The sequence below is a fragment of the Salvelinus alpinus genome, chromosome 3, assembly GCF_045679555.1.
Source record: "Salvelinus alpinus chromosome 3, SLU_Salpinus.1, whole genome shotgun sequence".
NCBI lineage: Eukaryota > Metazoa > Chordata > Actinopteri > Salmoniformes > Salmonidae > Salvelinus > Salvelinus alpinus.
Genome location: NC_092088.1, coordinates 40885327 through 40911107, shown reverse-complemented (window position 1 = coordinate 40911107; position 25781 = coordinate 40885327). Strand labels below are relative to the sequence as shown.

Genomic DNA, 25781 nt, shown 5'->3' with positions numbered 1-25781 from the left:
GCCCCTCCCCAGCAATTTCACTTTGTTGAATGATCTTTCTTCTCAAAAGCAGCTCCCAATGTCCCTCATTGTCCCTAAACAATACACTAGTCTGTCTCTAAACACTTAGGTCCCAATTGGTTTACACCTTTACCAACAAACGTGTGTTTCCCTAGGTCCCTTCCACAAAAAGTGTACAATCGTAACACCACAACCATGTCTTTGCTGGAGACATGCAGTACCAGCAAATCTTCGGCAATAGATCTAAACATTTGGTGGTTAAAGTCTACGAGACCTACACCACTTCCGGATGAGACATATCCAACTGGCCATACACTGCAGACAGGACAAGATCATTCTAAACCATAGATTAGGGCCTAATTTTTTCTCTCCAATTGACTGATTCCCTTATATGAACTGTAAGTCAGTAAAATCCTTGAAATGGTTGCATGATGTGTTTATATTTTTGTTCAGTGTAGTATAGTTTTTCATAAAAATGATCACTTTTTTATGTTTGACTATTTTTATTTTTATGAAATTTACTGAGGAGTATGGTCCTCAACTTCCTCCAATGGTGTACACTATTTAACGCTAACTCAAAAAGAGAACTGGTGTCACGGCCGTCAAAAGAACTGGACAAAAGTGCAGCGTCGTGAGCGTACATTTTATTTTATTTTAAAATGTCGGCAACAAAACAAGAAACAAAATAAACAACCGTGAAGCTTCCGAGGGCTATAGTGCCACTAACAAAGATAACTACCCACAATCACAGGTGGGAAAAAGGGCTGCCTAAGTATGATTCCCAATCAGACAACGATAGACAGCTGTCCCTGATTGAGAACCATACCCGGCCAAACATAGAAAACCAAATCATAGAAATAAAGGACATAGAATGCCCACCCAAATCACACCCTGACCAAACCAAAAAGAGACATAAAAAAGGCTCTCTAAGGTCAGGGCGTGACAGTACCCCCCCCCCCCCCCCAAAGGTGCGGACTCCGTCCGCAAAACCTGAACCTATAGGGGAGGGTCTGGGTGGGCATCTATCCGCGGTGGCGGCTCTGGTGGGGGACGTAGACCCCGCTCCACCTCTGGCTCACCCCACTTTGGTGGCGCCTCTGGTGAGGGGACCCTCGTCGCCGACCCCGGACTGGGGACCCTCGTTGCGGGCCCCGGACTGGGAACCCTTATCGCGGGCCCCGGACTGGGAACCCTCATCGCGGGCCCCGGACTGGGAACCCTAGCTGCGGGCCCCGGACTGGGGACCATCGTCGCTGGAGGCTCTGGACTGGAGGCAGTCGCTGGAGGCTCCGTGCCATGGATCTTCGCTGGAGGCTTCGTGCCATGGATCATCACTGGAGGCTTCGTGCCATGGATCACCACTGGAGGCTTCGTGCCATGGATCATCACTGGAGGCTTCGTGCCATGGATCATCACTGGAGGCTTCGTGCCATGGATCATCACTGGAGGCTTTGTGCCATGGATCATCACTGGAGGCTTTGTGCCATGGATCATCACTGGAGGTCTGGAAAGCAGAGCTGGCACAACCCGTCCTGGCTGGATGCTCACCCTAGCCCGGCAACTGTGGGGCTTTTGCACAGGACGCACTGGGCTGTGAGAGTGCACCGGAGACACTGTGCGTAGAGCCGGCGCAGGATATACGGGGCAGAGGAGGCGCACTGGAGGTCTGGAGAGTAGAGCTGGCACCACCCCTCTGGCTGGATGCTCACCCAAGCCCGGCAACTGCGGGGTGCTGACACAGGACGTACTGGGCTGTGGACACGCACCAGAGACACAGTGCGCAGAGCCGGCGCAGGATATCCTGGACCGAAGCGACGCACTGGAAGCCAGATGCGCTGAGCCGGCACCATCCATCCTGGCTGGATGCCCACTCTAGCCCGGCCGAAGCGAGGAGCTGGAATATAGCGCACCGGGCTATGAGTGTGCATTGGAGACACACTGCGCAGAGCCGCATAACATGGGGCCTGACTAGTCACACTCTCCCGACGGTAAGCACGAGGAGTTGGCTCAGGTCTCCAACCTGACTCTGCCAATCTCCCCGTGTGCCCCCCCCAAAATGTTTTTGGGGCTGCCTCTCGTGCTTGCTCCGCTGTGCCAACTCCTCGTACTTTCGCCGTTCCGCCTATGCTGCTTCTAGCTCCTTCCTAGGTCGGTGAAATTCACCATCCTGTGCCCAGGGTCCCTTGCCCTCCAATATCTCCTCCCATGTCCATTCCTCCAGATAGCGCTGCTCCTCCCGGCCACGCCGCTTGGGCTGTTTGTGGTGGGTAGTTCTGTCGAAAGAACTGGACCAAAATGCAGCGTGGTGAGCGTACATTTTATTTTATTTTAAAATGTCGCCAACAAAACAAGAAACTAAATAAACAACCGTGAAGCTTCCGAGGGCTATAGTGCCACTAACAAAGATAACGACCCACAATCACAGGTGGGAAAAAGGGCTGCCTAAGTATGATTCCCAATCAGAGACAACGATAGACAGCTGTCTCTGATTGAGAACCATACCCGGCCAAACATAGAAAACCAAATCATAGAAATAAAGGACATAGAATGCCCACCCAAATCACACCCTGACCAAACCAAAAAGAGAAATAAAAAAGGCTCTCTAAGGTCAGGGCGTGACAACTGGGTATTCAACAAGAATGTTATATGGTAAAAGTAACATACAAAACATACAGTATGAACAGTTTAGCACAGTTCAGTGTGTCTGAGTGTGTCTCAGGTGTAGTATTTGTCTTTAAGAGTTTAGTTAGGCCTACATGTAATGGAATAAATACATTTATAGCCTGTTATGTAAAGTGTTGGCTAATTTAAGAATAGGATGGCTTCAATATGCTCTGATATTGCCATCACAGAAAACGACTATAACTAAATGTTACATTTATTTATTGTGCCCTCGGTTCCTTTGGGCTTCAATAATTTATACTGGAGATATGCTTTGTTCTACAAAGACATTGTCCCTGTGCTGTATGTGCAACGTGATAGGATTTTGCCATTGTGAAAGTAGCTTCCAAATGAAACAAATTGATTCACGTGCGCACACTCCCGCACATAAACTATAGGATATGCTTACGAGTAACACTATCCAATGGTGGAATGAATGTAAAAAATGTTTTTATCAAGGGTATTATGAATGGACATAAATTAATTAGTTCTGAGGACTACAAGTGATTTTTGGTGACGTTAATCTCATGAAGCAGCTGTAGGGTTGGAGGACTGTTGCTCATCATTGCGCACGAAGCGGCAGTGGCGCGACTCCTCTCCTAGTTGACGTGAATTCGCTGACACCAATTATTTTCGAATCAACATATGCCGCCTATTGAAAACTGGACCGAAGTGCGCTACCAGTTACAACGTTGATTTGAATGCTAAGGACAATTCGTTGACACGGACTTTTATCGCTAGTATAAACTGAACTGTATGGCATGTTCTCCGCCACCAATCGCTACAGGTAAGAATGTATTTCGATAGTTGCAATATGATACAACCGACTCTCGAAGTGTGGCATGTACAATGAAAGCTTCTAGGCGTTGGTTTACATTTTTTTAATATGGTTTAGTAAACCTATCTTCAATCAAATGAAATTGAGCGTATCGTTTTTTCCCAGCCAAGTCATTGCACTTTGCTAAAGCTTCGTAGACTATCTATCAATTGCTTAGTTGTTCTGCAGAAAGCTTTTTGAATGGTTTGCTAACTATTTTTGGAAAATGAAAAATAATAAACAAGCGTAAATTAACATTAGTTGTATAAAACTGAAACACTGAACAATAGCCTATCCCATCATAATCGCATTATAAATGCATCTCATTTATAGCGTGAGAACAGCTTTATGGGGATTGAGTGAACATTTCATATTCATCCAGTATTGTAATTTTATTGTGCAGGCGCAAAGGGCTGGTGTGTGTGTGTGTGTGTGTGTGTGTGTGGGTGTGTGTGTGTGTGTGTGTGTGTGTGTGTGTGTGTGTGTGTGTGTGTGTGTGTGTGTGTGTGTGTGTGTGTGTGTGTGGGTGTGTGTGTGTGTGTGTGTGTGTGTGTGTGTGTGTGTGTGTGTGTGTGTGTGTGTGTGTGTGTGTGTGTGTGTGTGTGTGTGTGTGTGTGTGTGTGTGTGTGTGTGTGTGTGTGTGTGTGTGTGTGTGTGTGGGTGTGTGTGTGTGTGTGTGTGTGTGTGTGTGTGTGTATGTGGGTGTGTGTGTGTGTGTGTGTGTGTGTGTGTGTGTGTGTGTGTGTATGTGGGTGTGTGTGTGTGTGTGTGTGTGTGTGTGTGTGTGTGTGTGTGTGTGTGTGTGTGTGTGTGTGTGTGGGTGTGTGTGTGTGTGTGTGTGTGTGTGTGTGTGTGTGTGTGTGTGTGTGTGTGTGTGTGTGTGTGTGTGTGTGTGTGTGTGTGTGTGTGTGTGTGTGTGTGTGTGTGTGTGTGTGTGTGTGTGTGTGTGTGTGTGTGTATGTGGGTGTGTGTGTGTGTGTGTGTGTGTGTGTGTGTGTGTGTGTGTGTGTGTGTGTGTGTGTGTGTGTGTGTGTGTGTGTGTGTGTGTGTGTGTGTGTGTGTGTGTGTGTGTGTGTGTGTGTGTGTGTGTGTGTAACTAGATAGGCTAGTGGGCAATCTTCAAAAAGGGCTTTAGCTTTTGAGATACCCCTTCCAGCGGTAGAACAAAACACAACCATATTTTTTCACATATCTAATGTCTCCATTCTATGAAATGGATGACTGTGAAAAAATATTTTACTGCATAAGTGATTGATAAATATCATGACACACTCCCTAAACTAAAAACATGCAGAATAATGCCTGGCTTGAGGGGGGTGGGCCACATAAACTAATGTAACCCAATATTGCATGCTCTGAAATTGGGAATCCATTAGGCCTGCCCTAATTATACTCAAGCACCATTGTCTGGATATAAAACGAAAGCAGCAGACTGCTTGGAATGGAAACACCAAGTATTGCAAGTCGCGGGTCTCTTTGAGGAACAATGAGGCAATTCGGAGGCTCCAACGAAAGGAAGGAGAACACTGGACACCCTCTCCCTAGCTCTACAACTTGCAGTATACCAACTGTGGTATAACTTTTGTCTCCAGGATTGGGCTCTTCAGTCATCTCCTTGTTATTTCGAAGTAAGCTTTGATTCATTGCTAGTCCAATATGTCTGCCTGAATCCGAACATGACCTTCTGCTGGCTCACTGCATTTGTGATGTGCATAGTGATGTTCCGGTGCACCTCTTAAAGATGTTTGGGTTGAGCTGGCACATTTAGTTTTTCCAAAAAATCATGTCCACCATCCTGGCTGGCTGTCCTGTAGTTGCCGTATATATTGACTTGGTGAAATGATGGTGTCTAGGGTGGATGCAACCACACATGATGACATGTGCATGAGGCAGATGTTTACTACAATAAACCAACACAACCTGACACTCATTGACAAGAAATGCCATCCACTTAAGGGACCTTCAATGATGTCATAGGAATTGTACCTACCCGATGCCAATCCAATGTAAATGCCATCCTGAATCTCCCAGTCTGATCTGGAGTTGCCGTACACTTTGTCATACATGAGGCCATTCAACAGCCAAAATGCAATCGGGAAAGTGCTGGCGTGCATTGCCCTCATATGTACAGTGCCTTCAGAAAGTATTCATACCCCTTGACTTATTCCCTATTTTGTTCTGTTACAGACTGAATTGGAAATGGAATACATTTTTGTATACATTTTTTATCTACACACAACACCCCATAATGACAAAGTGAAAACATGTTTGTAGAAATTGTAGCAAATTTTTTGAAAAATAAATATCTCAATACATGTTAAAATCACCTTTGGTAGCGTTTAAGGCAGTGAGTCTTTCTGGGTAAGCCTCTAAGAGCTTTGCGCACCTGGATTGTACAATATTTGCCCATTATTCTTTTAAAAATGTGTCAAGCTCTGTCAAATTGGTTGTTGATCATTGCTAGACAACCATTTTCAACTCTTGCCATAGATTTGTAAGCAGATTTAAGTCAAAATTGGAACTCTGCAACTCAGGAACATTCACTGTGTTCTTGGTACACAGTGTAGATTTGGCCTTGTGTTTTAGGTTACTGTCCTGCTAAAAGGTGAATTAATGTCCCAGTGGCTGGTGGAAAGCAGACTGAACCAGGTTTTCATCTAGGATTTTGCATGTGCTTAGCTCCATTCAGTTTCATTTTTATCCTGAAAAACTCCCCAGTTGTTAACGATTACAAGCATACACATAACATGATGCAGCCACCACTATGCTTGAAAATGAATGTGTTGTATTGGATTTTCTCCAAACATAACACTTTGTATTCACAACGAAAAGTGAATTGCCTTGCAATATTTTTTGCAGTATTACTTTAGTGCCTTGTTGCCAACAAGATGCATGTTTTGGAATATTTTTATAAAGTACAAGCTTCCTTCTTTTCACTATGCCAATTAGGTTAGAAATAATGTTGTTGATCCATCCTCAGTTTTCTCCTATTACAGCCATTAAACTCTATGACTTGGCCTCATGGTGAAATCCCTGAGCGGTTTCCTTCCTCTCCGGCAACTGAGTTAGGAAGGACGGCTGTATCTTTGTAGTGATTGGGTGTATAGATACACCATCCAAAGTGTAATTAATAACTTCACCATGTTCAAAGGGATATTCAGTGTCTGCTTTTGTTTTACCTACAGTTGAAGTCAGAAGTTTACATACACTTAGGTTGGAGTCATTAAAACTCGTTTTTCAACCACTCCACAAATTTCTTGTTAACAAACTATAGTTTTGGCAAGTCGGTTAGGACATCTACTCTGTGCATGACACAAGTAATTTTTCCAACAATTGTTTACAGACAGATTACGGCTTCCACGGCTTCAACTCAATCATCAAGTTTGCAGACGACACAACAGTAGTAGGCTTGATCACGATCAATGACGAGCCTATAGGGAGGAGGTGAGGGCACTCAGAATGTGGTGTCAGGAAAACAAGCTCTCAATCAACGTCAACAAAACAAAGGAGATGATCGTGGACTTCAGGAAACTGCAGAGGGACTGCCCCCCTATCCACATCGACGGGACAGCAGTGGAGAAGGTGGAAAGCTTTAAGTTCCCCGGCATACACATCACGGACAAACTGAAATGGTCCACCCACACAGACAGTGTGGGAAGAAGGCACAACAGCGCCTCTTCAACCTCAGGAGGCTGAAGAAATTTGGCTTGTCACCTAAAACCCTCACAAACTTTTACAGATGCACAATTGAGAGCATCCTGTCGGGCTGTATCACCGCCTGGTACGGCAACTGCACCACCCACATCCGCAGGGCTCCCCAGAGGGTGGTGCGGTCACAACGCATCACCAGGGGCAAACTACCTGCCTTCCAGGACACCTACACCACCCGATGTCACAGGAAGGCCAAAAAGATAATCAAGGACAACAACCACCCGAGCCATTGCTTGTTCACTCCGCTGCCATCCAGAAGGCAAGGTCAGTGCAGGTGCATCAAAGCTGAACCAAGAGACTGAAAAATAGCTTCTATCTCAAAGCCATCAGACTGTTAAACAGCAATCACTAATACAGAGAGGCTGTTGCCTACATACAGACTTTAAATAATTGGCGACTTTAATAAATGGATCCCTAGTCACTTTAATAATGTACTTTAATCATGTTTGCACATCTTGCATTACTCATCCCATAACGAGCAGACTGATGATCTAGAGGCCGGAGAGGGAGCACATGTGACAAGTCAATCTATATACAATACCCCATAATGACAAAGCAAAAACTGATTTTTATAATTTTGTATTAATTGATTCCAAATAAAAAACAGAAATGCTTCACTGTAGGGATGGTGCCAGGTTTCCTCCAGACGTGACGCTTGGCATTCAGGCCAAAGAGTTCAATCTTGGTTTCATCAGACCAGAGAATCTTGTTTTTCATGGTCTGAGAGTCCTGTAGGTGCCTTTGTCAAACTCCAAGCGGGCTGTCATGTGCCTTTTACTAACGATTGGCTTCCATCTGGCCACTCTACCATAAAGGCCTGATTGGTGAAGTGCTGCAGAGATGGTTGTCTGTCTGGAAGGTTCTCCTATCTCCACAGAAGAACTCTGGAGCTCTGTCAGAGTGACCATCGGGTTGTTGGTCATCTCCCTGACCAAGGCCCTTCTCCCCCGATTGCTCAGTTTGTCTAGGCGGCCAGCTCTGGGAAGAGTCTTGGTGGATTCAAACTTCTTCCATTTAAGAACTATGGAGCCCACTGTGTTCTTGGGGACCTTCAATGCTGCAGAATGTTTTAGGTACCCTTCCCCAGATCTGTGCCTTGACACACTCATGTCTCGGAGCTCTACGGACAATTCCTTCAACCTCATGGCTTGGTTTTTGCTCTGACATGCACTGTCAACTGTGGGACCTTATATAGACAGGTGTGTGCCTTTCCAAATCATGTCCAATCAATTGAATTTACCACAGGTGGACTCCAATCAAGTTGTAGAAACATCTCAAGGCTGATCAATGGAAACAGGATGCACCTGAGCTCAATTTCGAGCCACATAGCAAAGGTTCTGAATACTTATGTAAATAAGGGATTTCAGTTTTTTTTTAAATAAATTTGCAATTTGTTGGTTGATTCATATTTTTTTATTTTATCCATTTTACGATGAGGTTGTAACGTAACAAAATGTGGAAAAAAGGGAAGGGGTCTGATTACTTTCCGAATGCACTGTATATAAAATATGAATTAAGATGTCGTAATGCTGTTTGTTTGTGAATGTAGGACAAACAACTAACTACTTGTTTTCCACATTTATGCAATGTCAGAGCATGGCATTATTCTGCATTTTTTGAGTTTAGGTGGTGTCTCACAATATCGATCAATTTATAACCAGTTTTGCAGTAAAATATTTTTACACAACCATCCATTTCATAAATGGGAGACTTTGGGGGCCTCCTCAAAAATGTGGAGGCCTTGCCACTAGCCTAAGATTGGGGGATGTGTGTAGGCCTAAATGATGCACTTAAAGAAAATATGGGGTTAAACTATTTCTGGGTAGCCATGCTTTATGTTTAACGCTTGATTGACTATTACGAAGGGCAATATCCACTTTTCCATTGCGGTAAATTAGAACATTCTATTTGGGGTCAAGACATCTTTATAAATTGCCATCACCATTTATGCACTGAATTATTTTTTGGAATCAGGGATTTCAAAGTGACAGGACATTGCAGAAATACATTTCATACAGCCCCTCACGATATGTGTGGACGTGTGCACATTAGTGGAAGTGGTTGTTCATGTACTGATATAGTGGAGGATTTATATGTTTTTTTCATTATTACCAGCCTATGTAATGCAGACAACTCTTCTCATCCCTCACCTAAAAAAAACGTATACTGAAAACTGGGAAGAAATATAATGATTTATTATTTAATATATTGAAATAGCTATTGCGACCGAGAAAAACCTACATTGTTTAAATTGAAGGCCAAGTGGCAAACAATAATTCAGGCACTAGGGATGGGGGTGTGAGCATGTGGGTCTGGGCAGTTGAGATGTAGTCATTGTTTGTGTTTGTCTTTAAGTTGTTGTTCGTATGTATACGTTTGTTTTTGGAGTGCAAAAAAGGGGAGAAAAAACATAAGACATGTAATGCAGACAATTATTTATTTGGTGCGTACAATTGATTGTTCTTATAAATGTCCACTTTAGCCTGTTGCTGTTACCCATAGGCTATGAAGTCTATCAGATTATACATAGCTGTCAGCGGATGGCATAGAGCTCTGAAACAACAAACAGCTTGAGTACATTGATGTAGTTTCAATTTAACAAGTAAGATTGACATATGTAATCAAGCAGTATATACAAATGAGGTGTCAGATCTGATTTTATCCAGAAAGAAAATAGAAACACTTGAAACGTCCCTCTCTCCCGAATATACTGTATGTATATGTGTGTGTTTCGAGTAGCAGCCAAGACAACTGCCTCTGTTCCATTGCAGCTCTGGGAAAAACGCAATGTTCCTTATTTATTTTTCAATATTTTTTTGGTTTCAACAAATCTCCACGCCGGATGCATAACCAGCTGCAGCACAGACTTAGCTCTCAGTCAGCATGACATTGAAAGAGAGAGAAGGGAACCGAAATGAATGAGATTAACATTAACTGCGTTGTGCAGAAAGATGATGGAAAGGCCCTCTCCTTATCTTCAAAACTCCAGAACCCAGAGTGTCATTTCCCTTCCCAACCAGAGTGACAAATAGCAGATGTAAGAGAATTTTAAAAGTCAACCAAAGGCGATGAACATGTCTTGGATGATTTAGTGGTGGAATCTTTCTTTTTAACATTCTAGTTAGGGACTTATTTCTCACTTTCATTCTATCTGTATATCTCCCCCTTTGCCTCCCTGCTATGCTTGTTATATTCTGTCTGAGGTGTGGGTAGAGACTATGACCTGTGCAGACATTACTCTGCAGAATGGGTGGTTGGGCAGTGCTATGAGATGATGAGGTAGGGGTGCAGCTGGAACCTGGAGGGTGGCACATGGCACCAGGTGGCTCATCTCTCCTGCCTTATTCAGATTGATGGGTCTCATCTCCCAGCCGCCCACTCTCTGGCTCGGGTGCATCATGGGAGTGAGGATCAGAAACATTTGGGTTTGAGCTGACCTGGCTGTCCCGTCTGCGTGGCCCTCTGTGCCCTGTCTGACTTGGGACGGTGCAGTGGCACTGTCATCTCTCATCTGTGATGAGATCTGACGCCATAAGTCCTCACTGTTGCCAACCACTCCCTCAAGCTGGCACAGTGTCCAGATGCACATTCAGATCAACTGGTTCCCCTCTGGCTTGACTTGTCAGATTGTTACATGGGAAGGGTGAGTTTTTTTTTATAGTGATATTTTATTAAACAAAAAGTATTTGATTGCCTTCTTATTTTATCATTATTATTATCATCATCATCTTCTTCCTCTTCTTCAAACCTGCCGCCACCAGCACCACCACCAGCACCACCATTTCAAAAAGCAAGTTTCTTCCCAACCATATTCAAATCCCACTCAAAGCCTGCCGATTTCCCATATGTTTTAGGAGGCGAGAGCAAGACAACAAGCAGCCTTACGCTGATGCAGGGTGACGAGAGCCAGATACTCGTCTGGAATGATGCGGAAGATAAGTCAATTAGAGACCAAATCAAAGCGTCTGAACTCTCAGATGAAACAGTGTTGCATAGGCGAGGGATCCGCTGTGGCTAGCCGACTGCTCAGACAAAGACCTCAGGGCCCGCTGTGCCTGTAAGAGTGGTGGGCTGGGCTGGTGGAACGTATTTCTAAACTGACTACATCAGCTCAGCTCTGAGTGCGGGAGGTAGTGAGTACTAAACAAAAATATAAACACAACATGTAAAGTGTAGGTCCCATGTTACATGAGCTGAATTAAAAGATCCCTGAAACGTTCCATACTGTAATGATCGTCGTATAGAGGAGAAGGAGAAGACCAAGGTGCAGCGTGGTAAGTATTCATAATTCCTTTTAATGAATACAAATACTAGAACAAAACAACAAAAACGATAAACGAACAGTTCTGCAAGGTGACATACACTAAACAGAAAACAACCACCCACAAACACAGGTGGGAACAGGCTACCTAAGTATGATTCTCAATCAGAGACAACGATAGACAGCTGCCTCTGATTGAGAACCTTACCAGGCCAAACACACAGAAATACAAAACAAGGACAACATAGAACACCAGACATAGAATGCCCACCCAAACTCACGCCCTGACCAACCAAAATAGAGACATAAAAAGGATCTCTACGGTCAGGGCATGACACATACGCACAAAAAAACGTATTTCTCTCAAATATTGTGCACAGGTGCATCTTATGCTGGGGACAATAAAAGGTCACTCTAAAATGTGCAATTTTGTCACACAACACAATGCCACACATGTCTCATGTTTTGAGGGAGCGTGCAATTCTGTAATGCAGTTCGGCATTTATTGGGATGACTCATGTAGGCCTACTGGAGGCAGCCCTGCAGGGTGGTCACTAGCGGGCACAGCTACAAAGTCATAAAATCGTATTTAAAACCTAACCCTAACCTTAACCCTACATTTCTGAATTTTGATGATATATAGACAATTTTTAATTGGCACTGGCCCATCTAGTGGAAATTGCTCAGCTCTGCCTCTAGGACAAGATTCGTCCCAATAAAAGTCAATCTGCGATTGTAAAATTGGTCACCATCTGGATGTGACCATGACATGCCAGTTATTAGCTAACGTTATTGCCCACGGGAAGCGTCAGCATGGCAAGTCGAAGCCTGTGCGAATGACCAGTGCACTGATGTTGTATCGAATTGCTTCCTGACGTGAGTTGCTTGCCACTGGGTAGCTGTCGGCCTATCACGTGTCGGCGGTAGCTACAGATGTAGGATCTTAATTTGAGCTAGTTTGCTACTGCAGAAAAATAGTCCTGAAGCAACAGCAAATGTAGATTTTCCGTAAGGGAAAATCAAGTCTGACATTTCTTAAAAAAAAAAAAATTATTAAATTTTCTCCCCAATTTTCGTGGTATCCAATCGCTAGTAATTACTATCTTGTCTCATCGCTACAACTCCCGTACGGGCTCGGGAGAGACGAAGGTCGAAAGCCATGCGTCCTCTGAAGCACAACCCAACCAAGCCGCACTGCTTCTTAACACAGCGCCTCCAACCCGGAAGCCAGCCGCACCAATGTGTCGGAGGAAACACCGTGTACCTGGCCCCCTTGGTTAGCGCGCACTGCGCCCGGCCCGCCACAGGAGTCGCTGGAGCGCGATGAGACAAGGATATCCCTACCGGCCAAACCCTCCCTAACCCGGACGACGCTATGCCAATTGTGCGTCGCCCCACGGACCTCCCGGTCGCAGCCGGCTGCGACAGAGCCTGGGCGCGAACCCAGAGACTCTGGTGGCGCAGTTAGCACTGCGATGCAGTGCCCTAGACCACTGCGCCACCCGGGAGGCCAAGTCTGACATTTCTAAGTGGAAATGACAAACTTCAGAAGCCCTTTTAAACCTCAAAAACACTACAAGTTTTACATTTCCTGCACTGCAGGAACGTAATCCTACAACAGGGTGATCAGATTAAGATTCTGCATCTGTAACATGGCCAATTTGTTCCATCCACCCCACTTTATTTTAATAGGATAGCAGCCTACACAATAAATAACTTGTAATATTGGTAGGGCCATCCACACCAAGGACGACAACTACAACGATAACTATAATGATGAACTATAGGCTACATACCTATAAAACGTTGGCGAGCATCCACACTAGAGGAAATCGTTCTACAGTAGCTTCACCTGTCAATCAACTGATCAACGCATCCACATGAATAATATGCATGTCAATCTCTCCTGGCTCAAAGTATAGGATAGATCACTGCTAGTATTTGTGAGAAGTATTGACTTGTTTAATGTACTGAGCTGTCTGTTTAAACTACTAGCACACAGCTGACTCCCATTCATAACCCACAAGACATGCCACCAGAGGTCTTTTCACAATCCCCAAGTCCAGAACAAACTATGGGAGGCGCACAGTACTACCATCTGTGCGGCGCCCTATGGGACTCGCGATCACAGCCAGTTGGGATACAGCCCTGGATCGAACCCGGGTCTGTAGTGAGTGCCTTAGACCTCTGCGCCACTCAAGGAACCCCATGACTATATGTAAGTCTATTCTACATTAATTAAGTAACTCATGCAAGCAGTAAAATCAGATTTGAATAACGGATCAAAAATACTTATGGAACAACATGGACTGTGAAGGGACATACACACAGGCACAGACACACACACACACACATGATAACATACGCACCATACACACACGTACACATGGATTTTGTCTTGTAGATATGTGGTAGTAGAGTAGTGGCCTGAGGGCACAAACTTAATATTTTGTAATGTTTTTTAAATTGTATATAACTGCCTTAATTGTGCTGGACCCCAGGAAGAGTAGCTGCTGTGTAGGCCTATTTATAAGGTTGTAACTGGTAACACAGACCATTCAGTGCTTTCAGGATGTGTTCACTGACAACTGCAATAATACTTCAATGTGCATGTAATGAAAAATAACACAGAAACTCGTATTTAAATGTAGCAGTTCAACAACGAACGCCGTTAAGCCTTCACATCTTTTGTAATTGCTTGCCTTGTTGCTCAAGTGGTTTGCGAGTGATTTCCATTTTCTAATGGTTGTCAATAGTTAGACAAGAAAGATGTTCTACCTAGGCTACAACACACAGTGTGTGATAACGTGCGTCTCGGTGAGAGGTGTAGGAGTCAGGCGCAGAAGAGCAGGGATGTCTATATACACACAGAAACAAACGCAATTGAAACCAGGTGTGAAAAGAATCACAGACAAAACAAACAGAAAATGAAAAAGGGATCGGTGCCGACTAGTAAACCGGCGACGCCGACTGCCGAGCGCCGCCCGAACAGGGAGAGGAGTTACCTTCGGTAGAAGTCGTGACACAGTGCAATGAAGAATGTATTATTGTTAACAAGTGAGTACATTTTTCATAAGTTTGACTTTTCTTATTGTTGCTAGTATTCCCCAGTGGATAGCCTACTCTCTGAGCAGAAGCATGTCATGATGATATATAATCAGAGTGTGTTCCCAAAAGGCCTGGAGGGTGGCTGTCTCATTGGATGAGTGCTGGAGATTGTGGCTACAGCCTTCACTCATGCTATCACAAACATTCGTAACACCAACGGTTATATTACTATGGTCATATAATAATCCAGATATCATCCAGCCTGCATAGTAGCCTATCAACTATATCTTAGCCTATACAGATATAGGATCTTAATTTGATCACCTGTTGTTGCAGAAAATGTCCTGCACGGCAGGAAATGCAAACTTGGTTTAAAAAGGTTTTAAAAGCATTCTAAAGTTTGTAATTTCCACTTTCAAATGTCAGACTTGATTTGCCCTAACAAAAAATGTATCAACCCCCCCCAAAAATGTCCATTACTTATAATCCACACAATAATTCACATTTCATGTTGCTGCAGGATTAATTAACTGCTGTGAGAAACTGGTCAAATTAAGATCCTACATCTGTACTTTTCTACTAGCTGCATACAATAATAGCCGAAACACTGAATCAAATCCACTGAGCAATTATAATATTGTGTGTGCTACAAGTAGGCCTATGACACGATGTCATATTCCAATTCCAGAATTAGAAAACACTGTAGACAGTCATACAGTGAATTCCTAACTTAGTTATTGACATTGTGGTTGTCAATTCCTTTGGATCCTATCAATATCATCACTAGCCAATTTGATAGGACCATCGCACGCTCTCTCTCTCCTTTCAAACTCCCCACCAGCTCTTTTGGCTGCTGTATTTTACATTCAGCAAGCAAGAGCAAGCGGGAATCTCTCCTCAAATAGGCTAATAGTAAAGAAAATGCTTGTAAAAAAAGTGTCCAACAAGCTATTGTGGTCTAGCTTTTCCAGGGACTCCAAGATCATAGAGGGATTGCTGTAGATGAGATGCAAGTAGGGGAGAGGCCAGGTACGGAATCGCTCAAAGAGAACAGTAAAGACAGACATGCTAGAGATGTGTAGCCTACGTTAAAAGCGTACGAATATTACCCCATCATTAATTTGCTAAATATTAGCCCTAATACTGCAGTGAATATACCGAATTAATGCACACAGTGAAATAATATTTATTATCAGATTATGAAATGACAGGTAGCCAAGGCTACACTGTGTGTGCTCCTCAGGCTCCCCAATTGGCTAATCTTTTTAGGGATAAGAAGATGATCATACCTAGGCTATAGCAATACGGTGCCATGATTAATTGTATTATTGTTTACTAGTGAGTGCAGAATTGCTGTAAACTGCAGTGAATATGTAATTTGAATAACCACTAAAAAGCCCTGATTAGGCCTGATTAGGCAACCTATTGGATCAGTTATGGGTCTTTTCTCAACCGTTTAAAACATCCAGAAAGGCACATTAGCAGGCCAGTAATGGGTGTATTTTGTCAGGATGTATCTGCGTTAACAGATACGAATGGAAAATCAAATCAAATCAAATTTATTTATATAGCCCTTGGTACATCAGCTGATATCTCAAAGTGCTGTACAGAAACCCAGCCTAAAACCCCAAACAGCAAGCAATGCAGGTGTAGAAGCACGGTGGCTAGGAAAAACTCCCTAGAAAGGCCAAAACCTAGGAAGAAACCTAGAGAGGAACCAGGCTATGAGGGGTGGCCAGTCCTCTTCTGGCTGTGCCGGGTGGAGATTATAACAGAACATGGCCAAGATGTTCAAATGTTCATAAATGACCAGCATGGTCAAATAATAATAATCACAGTAGTTGTCGAGGGTGCAGCAAGTCAGCACCTCAGGAGTAAATGTCAGTTGGCTTTTCGTAGCCGATCATTAAGAGTACCGCTCCTGCGGTCTCTAGAGAGTTGAAAACAGCAGGTCCGGGACAAGGTAGCACGTCCGGTGAACAGGTCAGGGTTCCATAGCCGCAGGCAGAACAGTTGAAACTGGAGCAGCAGCACGGCCAGGTGGACTGGGGACAGCAAGGAATCATCATGCCAGGTAGTCCTGAGGCATGGTCCTAGGGCTCAGGTCCTCCGAGAGAGAGAAAGAAAGAGAGAAAGAGAGAATTAGAGAGAGCATACTTAAATTCACACAGGACACCGGATAAGACAGGAGAAGTACTCCAGATATAACAAACTGACCCTAGCCCCCCGACACATAAACTACTGCAGCATAAATACTGGAGGCTGAGACAGGAGGGGTCAGGAGACACTGTGGCCCCATCCGATGATACCCCCGGACAGGGCCAAACAGGAAGGATATAACCCCACCCACTTTGCGAAAGCACAGCCCCCACACCACTAGAGGGATATCTTCAACCACCAACTTACCATCCTGAGACAAGGCCGAGTGTAGCCCACAAAGATCTCCGCCACGGCACAACCCAAGGGGGGGCGCCAACCCAGACAGGAAGATTACGTCAGTGACTCAACCCACTCAAGTGACGCACCCCTCCTAGGGACAGCATGAAAGAGCACCAGTAAGCCAGTGACTCAGCCCCTGTAATAGGGTTAGAGGCAGAGAATCCTAGTGGAGAGAGGGGAACCGGCCAGGCAGAGACAGCAAGGGCGGTTCGTTGCTCCAGAGCCTTTCCGTTCACCTTCACACTCCTGGGCCAGACTAACCTCAATCATATGACCCACTGAAGAGATTAGTCTTCAGTAAAGACTTAAAAGTTGAGACCGAGTCTGCGTCTCTCACATGGGTAGGCAGACCATTCCATAAAAATGGAGCTCTATAGGAGAAAGCCCTGCTTCCAGCTGTTTGCTTAGAAATTCTAGGGACAATTAGGAGGCCTGCGTCTTGTGACCGTAGCGTACGTGTAGGTATGTACAGCAGGACCAAATCGGAAAGATAGGTAGGAGCAAGCCCATGTAATGCTTTGTAGGTTAGCAGTAAAACCTTGAAATCAGCCCTTGCCTTAACAGGAAGCCAGTGTAGGGAGACTAGCACTGGAGTAATATGATCATTATTTTTTTTGTTCTAGTCAGGATTCTAGCAGCCGTATTTAGCACTAACTGAAGGTTATTTAGTGTTTTATCCGGGTAGCCGGAAAGTAGAGCATTGCAGTAGTCTAACCTAGAAGTAACAAAAGCATGGATAAATTTTTCTGCATCATTTTTGGACAGAAAGTGTCTGATTTTTGCAAAGTTACATAGATGGAAAAAAGCTGTCCTTGAAACAGTCTTGATATGTTCGTCAAAAGAGAGATCAGGGTCCAGAGTACCGCCGAGGTCCTTCACAGTTTTATTTGAGACGACTTTAAAACCATCAAGATTAATTGTCAGATTCAACAGAAGATCTCTTTGTTTCTTGGGACCTAGAACAAGCATCTCTGTTTTGTCCGAGTTTAAAAGTAGAAAGTTTGCAGCCATCCACTTCCTTATGTCTGAAACACAGGCTTCTAGCGAGGGCAATTTTGGGGCTTCACCATGTTTCATTGAAATGTACAGCTGTGTGTCATCCGCACAGCGGTGAAAGTTAACATTATGTTTTCGAATGACATCCCCAAGAGGTAAAATATATAGTGAAAACAATAGTGGTCCTAAAACGGAACCTTGAGGAACACCGAAATGTACAGTTGATTTGTCAGAGGACAAACCATTCACAGAGACAAACTGATATCTTTCCGACAGATAAGATCTAAACCAGGCCAGAACTTGTCCGTGTAGACGAATTTGGGTTTCCAATCTCTCCAAAAAAATGATGGTATCAAAAGCAGCACTAAGGTCTCGGAGCACAAGGACAGATGCAGAGCCTCGGTCTGACGCCATTAAAAGGTAATTTACCATCTTCACAAGTACAGTCTCAGTGCTATGATGGGGTCTAAAACCAGACTGAAGCATTTCGTATACATTGTTTGTCTTCAGGAAGGCAGTGAGTTGCTGCACAACAGCTTTTTCAATTTTTTTTGAGAGGAATGGAAGTATCGATATAGGCCAATCGTTTTTTATATTTTCTGGGTCAAGGTTTGGCTTTTTCAAGAAAGGCTTTATTACTGCCACTTTTAGTGAGTTTGGTACACATCCGGTGGATAGAGAGCCGTTTATTATGTTCAACATAGGAGGGCCAAGCACAGGAAGCAGTTCTTTCAGTAGTTTAGTTGGAATAGATTATGATTATTTTCATCATTGTGTCAAGAGATATAGTACTAAAACACTTGAGTGTCTCTCTTGATCCTAGGTCCTGGCAGAGTTGTACAGACTCAGGACAGCTGAGCTTTGGAGGAATACGCAGATTTAAAGAGGAGTCCGTAATTTGCTTTCTAATGATCATGATCTTTTCCTCAAAGAAGTTCATGAATTTATTACTGCTGAAGTGAAAGCCATCCTCACTTGGGGACTGCTGCTTTTTGGTTAGCTTTGCGACAGTATCGAAAATAAATTTTGGATTGTTCTTATTTTCCTCAATTAAGTTGGAAAAATAGGATGATCGAGCAGCAGTGAGGGCTCTTTGATACTGCACGGTACTGTCTTTCGAAGCTAGTCGGAAGTCTTCCAGTTTGGTGTGGCGCCATTTCCGTTCCAATTTTTTGGACGCTTGCTTCAGAGCTCGGGTATTTTCTGTATACCAGGGAGCTAGTTTCTTATGACAAATGTTTTTAGTTTTTAGGGGTGCAACTGCATCTAGGGTATTGCGCAAGGTTAAATTGAGTTCCTCAGTTAGGTGGTTAACTGATTTTTGTCCTCTGACGTCCTTGGGTAGGCAGAGGGAGTCTGGAAGGGCATCAAGGACTCTTTGTGTTGTCTGAGAATTTATAGCACGGCTGTTGATGCTCCTTGGTTGGGGTCTGAGCAGATTTGTTGCGATTGCAAACATAATAAAATGGTGGTCCGATAGTCCAGGATTATGAGGAAAAACATTAAGATCTACAACATTTATTCCATGTGACAAAACTAGGTCCAGAGTATGACTGTGGCAGTGAGTAGGTCCAGAGACATGTTGGACAAAACCCACTGAGTCGATGATGTCTCCAAAAGCCTTTTGGAGTGGGTCTGTGGACTTTTCCATGTGAATATTAAAATCACCCAAAATTTGAATATTATCTGCTATGACTACAAGGTCCGATAGGAATTCAGGGAACTCGGTAAGGAACGCTGTATATGGCCCAGGAGGCCTGTAAACAGTAGCTATAAAAAGTGATTGAGTAGGCTGCATAGATTTCATGACTAGAAGCTCAAAAGACGAAACATATTTTTTTTTTTTGTAAATTGAAATTTGCTATCGTAAATGTTAGCAACACCTCCGCCTTTGCGGGATGCACGGGGGATATGGCCACTAGTGTAGCCAGGAGGTGAGGCCTGATTTAACACAGTAAATTCATCAGGCTTAAGCCATGTTTCAGTCAGGCCAATCACATCAAGATTATGATCAGTGATTAGTTCATTGACTATAACTGCCTTTGAAGTGAAGGATCTAACATTAAGTTACCCTATTTTGAGATGTGAGGTATCACGATCTCTTTCAATAATGACAGGAATGGAGGAGGTCTTTATCCTAGTGAGATTGCTAAGGCGAACACCGCCATGTTTAGTTTTGCCCAACCTAGGTCGAGGCACAGACACGGTCTCAATGGGGATAGCTGAGCTGACTACACTGACTGTGCTAGTGGCAGACTCCACTAATCTGGCAGGCTGGCTAACAGCCTGCTGCCTGGCCTGCACCCTATTTCATTGTGGCGCTAGAGGAGTTAGAGCCCTGTCTATGTTGCTAGATAAGATGAGAGCACCCCTCCAGCTAGGATGGAGTCCGTCACTCCTCAGCAGGCCAGGCTTGGTCCTGTTTGTGGGCGAGTCCCAGAAAGAGGGCCAATTATCTACAAATTCTATCTTTTGGGAGGGGTTTTCAACCAGCGATTGAGTTGTGAGACTCTGCTGTAGAGCTCATCACTCCCCCTAACTGGGAGGGGCCAGAGACAATTACTCGATGCCGACACATCTTTCTAGCTGATTTACACGCTGAAGCTATGTTGCGCTTGGTGACCTCTGACTGTTTCATCCTAACATCGTTGGTGCCGACGTGGATAACAATATCCCTATACTCTCTACACTCGCCGGTTTTAGCTTTAGCCAGCACCATCTTCAGATTAGCCTTAACGTCGGTAGCCCTGCCCCCTGGTAAACAGTGTATGATTGCTGGATGATTCGTTTTAAGTCTAATACTGCGGGTAATGGAGTCGCCAATGACTAGGGTTTTCAATTTGTCAGAGCTAATGGTGGGAAGCTTCGGCGTCTCAGACCCCGTAACGGGAGGAGTAGAGACAAGAGAAGGCTCAGACTCCGACTCGCTGCTTAATGGGGAAAACCGGTTGAAAGTTTCTGTCGGCTGAATGAGCGACACCGGTTGAGCATTCCTACAGCATTTCCCTCCAGAAGCCATGAGAATGTTGTCCGGCTGCGGGGACTGTGCGAGGGGATTTATACTACTATCTGTACTTACTGGTGGCACAGACGCTGTTTCATCCTTTCCTACACTGAAATTACCCTTGCCTAACGATTGCGTCTGAAGCTGCTATCCTCGCCGTAAGGCGATCGTTCTCCTGTATATTATGAGTACAGCGACTGCAATTAGAAGGCATCATGTTAATGTTACTACTTAGCTTCGGCTGTTAGAGGTCCTGACGAACCATGTCCAGATAAAGCGTCCGGAGTGAAAAAGTTGAATGAAAAAAAAAGTTGTGAGGGAAAAACAAAAAATATAAACGGTAATTAAAAAGTAAAAACCGTAAAGTTGTCAGGTAGCAAAGTAAGGTTGGCAACAAAACGCACAGCAACACGTCTGCAAGTTGTGACCGGAAATGTCTACCGGAATCCGGAATCACCAAAATATGGCCTTCTACTGAAATGCGCTGTTTGTCATTGCTAATCATTCGCCCAAGTTGTCATATAATTAGGGTGGCCACCAATAAGCCTACATTCCCAGTTATTCAGGAAAGTTTATTGCTCGCTCTGCCTCCTCTCATGCCATGTGTTCACGAGAAAATGGTGCCGCGGGGGGTGAAAAACCTCTTCCCATTTATTTTCAATGGAAGGGAAGCGGTGAGAAGCGGAAAGGGCAGGGGACCTTTAGGCAGTGCGACGGTGGCATGGGAGGCGGTGAAAAATATAAACTCTTCCCAACTTTATGCAAATCACCAGCAGCGACTGCTGGGCGATGACCAATCATATCAAGTGGTTCCCATGACGAATTTGACGCTATGCGACCCAAGGCTGGAGACTTTCTTCAGCAAAGATGGCTGACAAAAGTATTAGGATGGAAGCAAATGTAAGTGATTATAACATCATAACAAATCATGCTAAAATTGTACAGTTGACAGGAATATGCTCGTTAATGTAGAGACAAATGATTATGCATATTTTTTTATCATGAAGTTTATTTACGAAAATCGTGATTTAGAAAGCTAGCTGACTGGCTAGCTTTATGGGTGTTGTGACATGAGTATGAAATTGTAATTATATTTGTTTAATGTTTTAGGGACTCCTGAAACAACCAGCAAACCAGGCTGCCGTCTTGTGAAACAGTGGATGTAAAGAATCTAGCTGACTAAAGCATTTACTGCAGATTGAATGTACAATTTTGTAAGCTTGCCTTGCTGATATTTGCCATGCAATGCAGATAGATGAAATAACGTAGCTAGCTAACTATGTTCTTGCTTATTGTGCAGTGGAGGATAAAAATACCTGTATGCCTATGGATGTGTAGCTAGCTATGTAGCTGATCTGTGTATGGACCCAAATGTTTGGTATACATATTAGTTCAGAACCTAGCTAGGAACCTCAGCTATCATAGCCAGTTGTATCAAAACAGTCTGAATGACATTAAAAGCCTATGGATGGAGTAGAATATAGTATATCTTTGTGCCAAGGATGCAAGTCGTATTAAACATGTAGTTATTACTATGCATGAGATCCCCATGTAACAGTACTGTGCTTGCGTTGTGTACAATCAATCATCGACACGAACTCCAACGTGTAGCACCAGTCATGGAGATTTATTCTGATAGGAACAGCACAAATCTGCACGTCATGCAATGCACGGCTCACCATCCAACTCTGCACTCACGCACGCTGGTTTGGTGCTTGTTCACTGGGCATGTAGTTACCAAAATAATACAATTACAATATACAATATAATATCTTTAACAATGTACCTGATAGGAACAGCACAAAATTGCACGTCATGCAATGCACGGCTCACCATCCAACTCTGCACTCACGCACTGTACAAAATATATGAAACCCCCCCCACCAGACACAGTAAGTTGCTAGCTAGTACTGGCGGGAATTCTTTACAACAAAATGCACAACCAATATTCTCCAAAAAACACTGCATCTTATGTGTGATGTTCGAATAACATTTACAAACAAATTTATATAAATTGTACATTTAAATCATCACTTGTTGCAACCAACAACTTTACCGCTGGTTTGGTGCTTGTTCACTGGAACGATTCTGACTGAAACATCCTCCCTCGTAAGCAAGCTACGCAAACCAGCCAATAAGATGCCATGTTGAGTAGGTGAAGGCAAGACAAAACTAAAACCAAAAACCCATTGGCTTAACAATAAAGTGGCAAGGGGAATCACCAATATAACCGTGTTACACCCACATTGTAGCATGTACATTTAATATATTCACTGATCATGTGCTCTACCTTGGCAAATAAAGGTGCAGTTGATGTATGACTGTTTTTTAGATTATTTTTCAGTCATTTCCAATACCAGGAGTATCAAATTCCAGTCTTTGAATGATGCTGTGTCTGCATGTATGTATTACAATTATACACTTCAACAGTGATTACCAATCTTGGTCCTGGGACATCAATGGTTACACATTGTAACTATGCAATAGACTAGAAACATGATTTAACTAGTCGAAGGCTGATTTGTAATTCATATATACAGAAATATAATTTTAAAAACACTACACTACACTTCCGATGCATCATGTAAATACTCAAACCGGTTCACCTCAATATCTAATTTCCTTAATCTGCATTGATCTGATCAACACAGGATTGGTGTATTTCATCAAATGAGAGACTTAATTTCAACCAGTAGAGAATGTGAAACGCTGTATTGAAGAAGCTCATTATCCAAGTGTTATAAATACATAATACATGCATTATAAATATTATAATTGTAATATTATATTAGAAATACAAGTTCAATGTGTACTTCAATGCACATCTGGTGTGCATTATAAAAACAGAGGAAGAAAGGAGGTGATGAGGGAGGTGTAAAAGACAGGAAGGGAAATTGCTACCCTAATATTCTCTCAGTTCATCAAAATTATATTGGGCTCCCAGTCGGACCGAAGGTTATCTTAAGCGCGGGTGAGGTGGCGATGACGGGACTGGGGGTTGGCATCCTCTCTCACATCAAAACATACCTGCAGACAAGAGACAGATGGAGAGAGAGAGATAGCATGTTTAAGCCTTGTGTTTTTTTTTATTCTAACACTGTCAGTCATCATAATCATCAGGATGTGAAATGCAAAACTGACCTTGGATCATTAACTTTGGGACAACTACATCTATCTGTATTTCAATGTTAAGCATCTCTTTAATAATACGTTCTGTTGACCCGACCAAGTGACCACTCACCTCTGATCATGCTGTGCTCTCTATGTAGCCAGTTCAGATGTGGGAGTGGTGTGAATAGAGGTGCTAAATGTTGAATATAATTATTTGGGAAAGCCATCCATTCCTGGTGCTTTTCTTTGTGCAAAAATTTGAACGGTATCTAATAATTATTTTCGGGTGATTTCTGAAGCATTGAAGGTCCCCAAGAACACAGTGGTCTCCATCATTCTTAAATGGAAGAAGTTTGGAACCACCAAGACTCTTCCTGGAGCTGGCCGCCCGGCCAAACTGACCAATCGGGGGAGAAGGGCCTTTGTCAGGGAGGTGGCCAAGAACCCGATGGCAGAGCTCTAAAGTTCCTCTGTGGAAATGGGAGAACTTTCCAGAAGGGCAACCATCTCTGCAGCACTCCACCAATCAGGCCTCTATGGCAGAGTGGCCAGACGGAAGCCACTCCTAAGTAAAAGGCATATGACAGCCCACTTGGAGTTTGCCAAAAGTCACCTAAAGACTCATGAGAAACAAGATTCTCTGGTCTGATAAAACCAAGATTGAACTCTTTGGCCTGAATGCCAAGCGTCACGTCTGGAGGAAACCTGGCACCATCCCTACAGTGAAGCATGGTGTTGGCAGCATCATGCTGTGTGGATGTTTTTCAATGGCAGGTACTGGGAGACTAGTCAGGATGGAGGCAAAGATGAACGGAGCAAAGTACAGAGAGATCCTTGATGAAAACCTCCCCCAGAGCGCTCAGGACCTTAGACTGGGGCGAAGGTTCGCCTTTCAACAGGACAATGACCAAAGCACACAGCAAATACAACGCAGGAGTGGCTTCGGGACAAGTCTCTGAATGTCCTTGAGTGGCCCAGCCAGAGCACGGACTGGAATCCAATTGAACATCTCTGGAGAGACCTGAAAAAAGCTGCCAAAGGTGCTTCAACAAAGTACTGAGTAAAGGTTCAGAATACTTATATACAGTTGAAGTCGTAAGTTTACATACACCTTAGCCAAATACATTTAATTAAACTCAGTTTTTCACAATTCCTGACATTTAATCCTAGTAAAAATCCCTGTCTTAGGTCAGTTAGGATCAACACTTTATTTTAAGAATGTGAAATGTCAGAATTATAGTAGAGAGAATGATTTATTTAATATTTTATTTCATCACATTCCCAGTGGGTCAGAAGTTTATATACACTCAATTAGTATTTGGTAGCATTGCTTTTAAATTGCTTAACTTGGGTCAAATGTTTCGGATAGCCTTTCACAAGCTTCCCACAATAAGTTGGGTGAATTTTGGCCCACTCCTCCTGACAGAGCTGGTGTAACTGAGTCAGGTTTTTAGGCCTCCTTGCTCACACACGCTTTTTCAGTTCTGCCCACACATTTTCTATATGATTGAGGTCAGGGCTTTGTGATGGCCACTCCAATACCTTGACTTTGTTGTCCTTAAGCCATTTTTCCAGAACTTTGGAAGTATGCTTGGGGTCGTTGTCCATTTGGAAGACCCATTTGCGACCAAGCTTTAACTTCCTGACTGATGTCTTGAGATGTTACTTCAATATATCCACCTAATTTTCCTCACTCATGATGCCATGTATTTTGTGAAGTGCACCAGTCCCTC

General features: G+C 43.6%; 1 protein-coding gene across 1 annotated transcript in view; it reads left to right on the top strand.

Moving 5' to 3' along the window:
• The first annotated feature begins 3091 nt into the window (after positions 1-3091).
• The window catches only part of LOC139570723 (gamma-aminobutyric acid receptor subunit pi-like), a 120848-nt gene continuing 98158 nt past the window's right edge, over positions 3092-25781 (top strand). The window contains exon 1 of the mRNA XM_071392856.1: positions 3092-3448. The gene's annotated coding sequence lies outside the window, so the exon portion shown is untranslated. The remainder of the gene's footprint in view (positions 3449-25781) is intronic.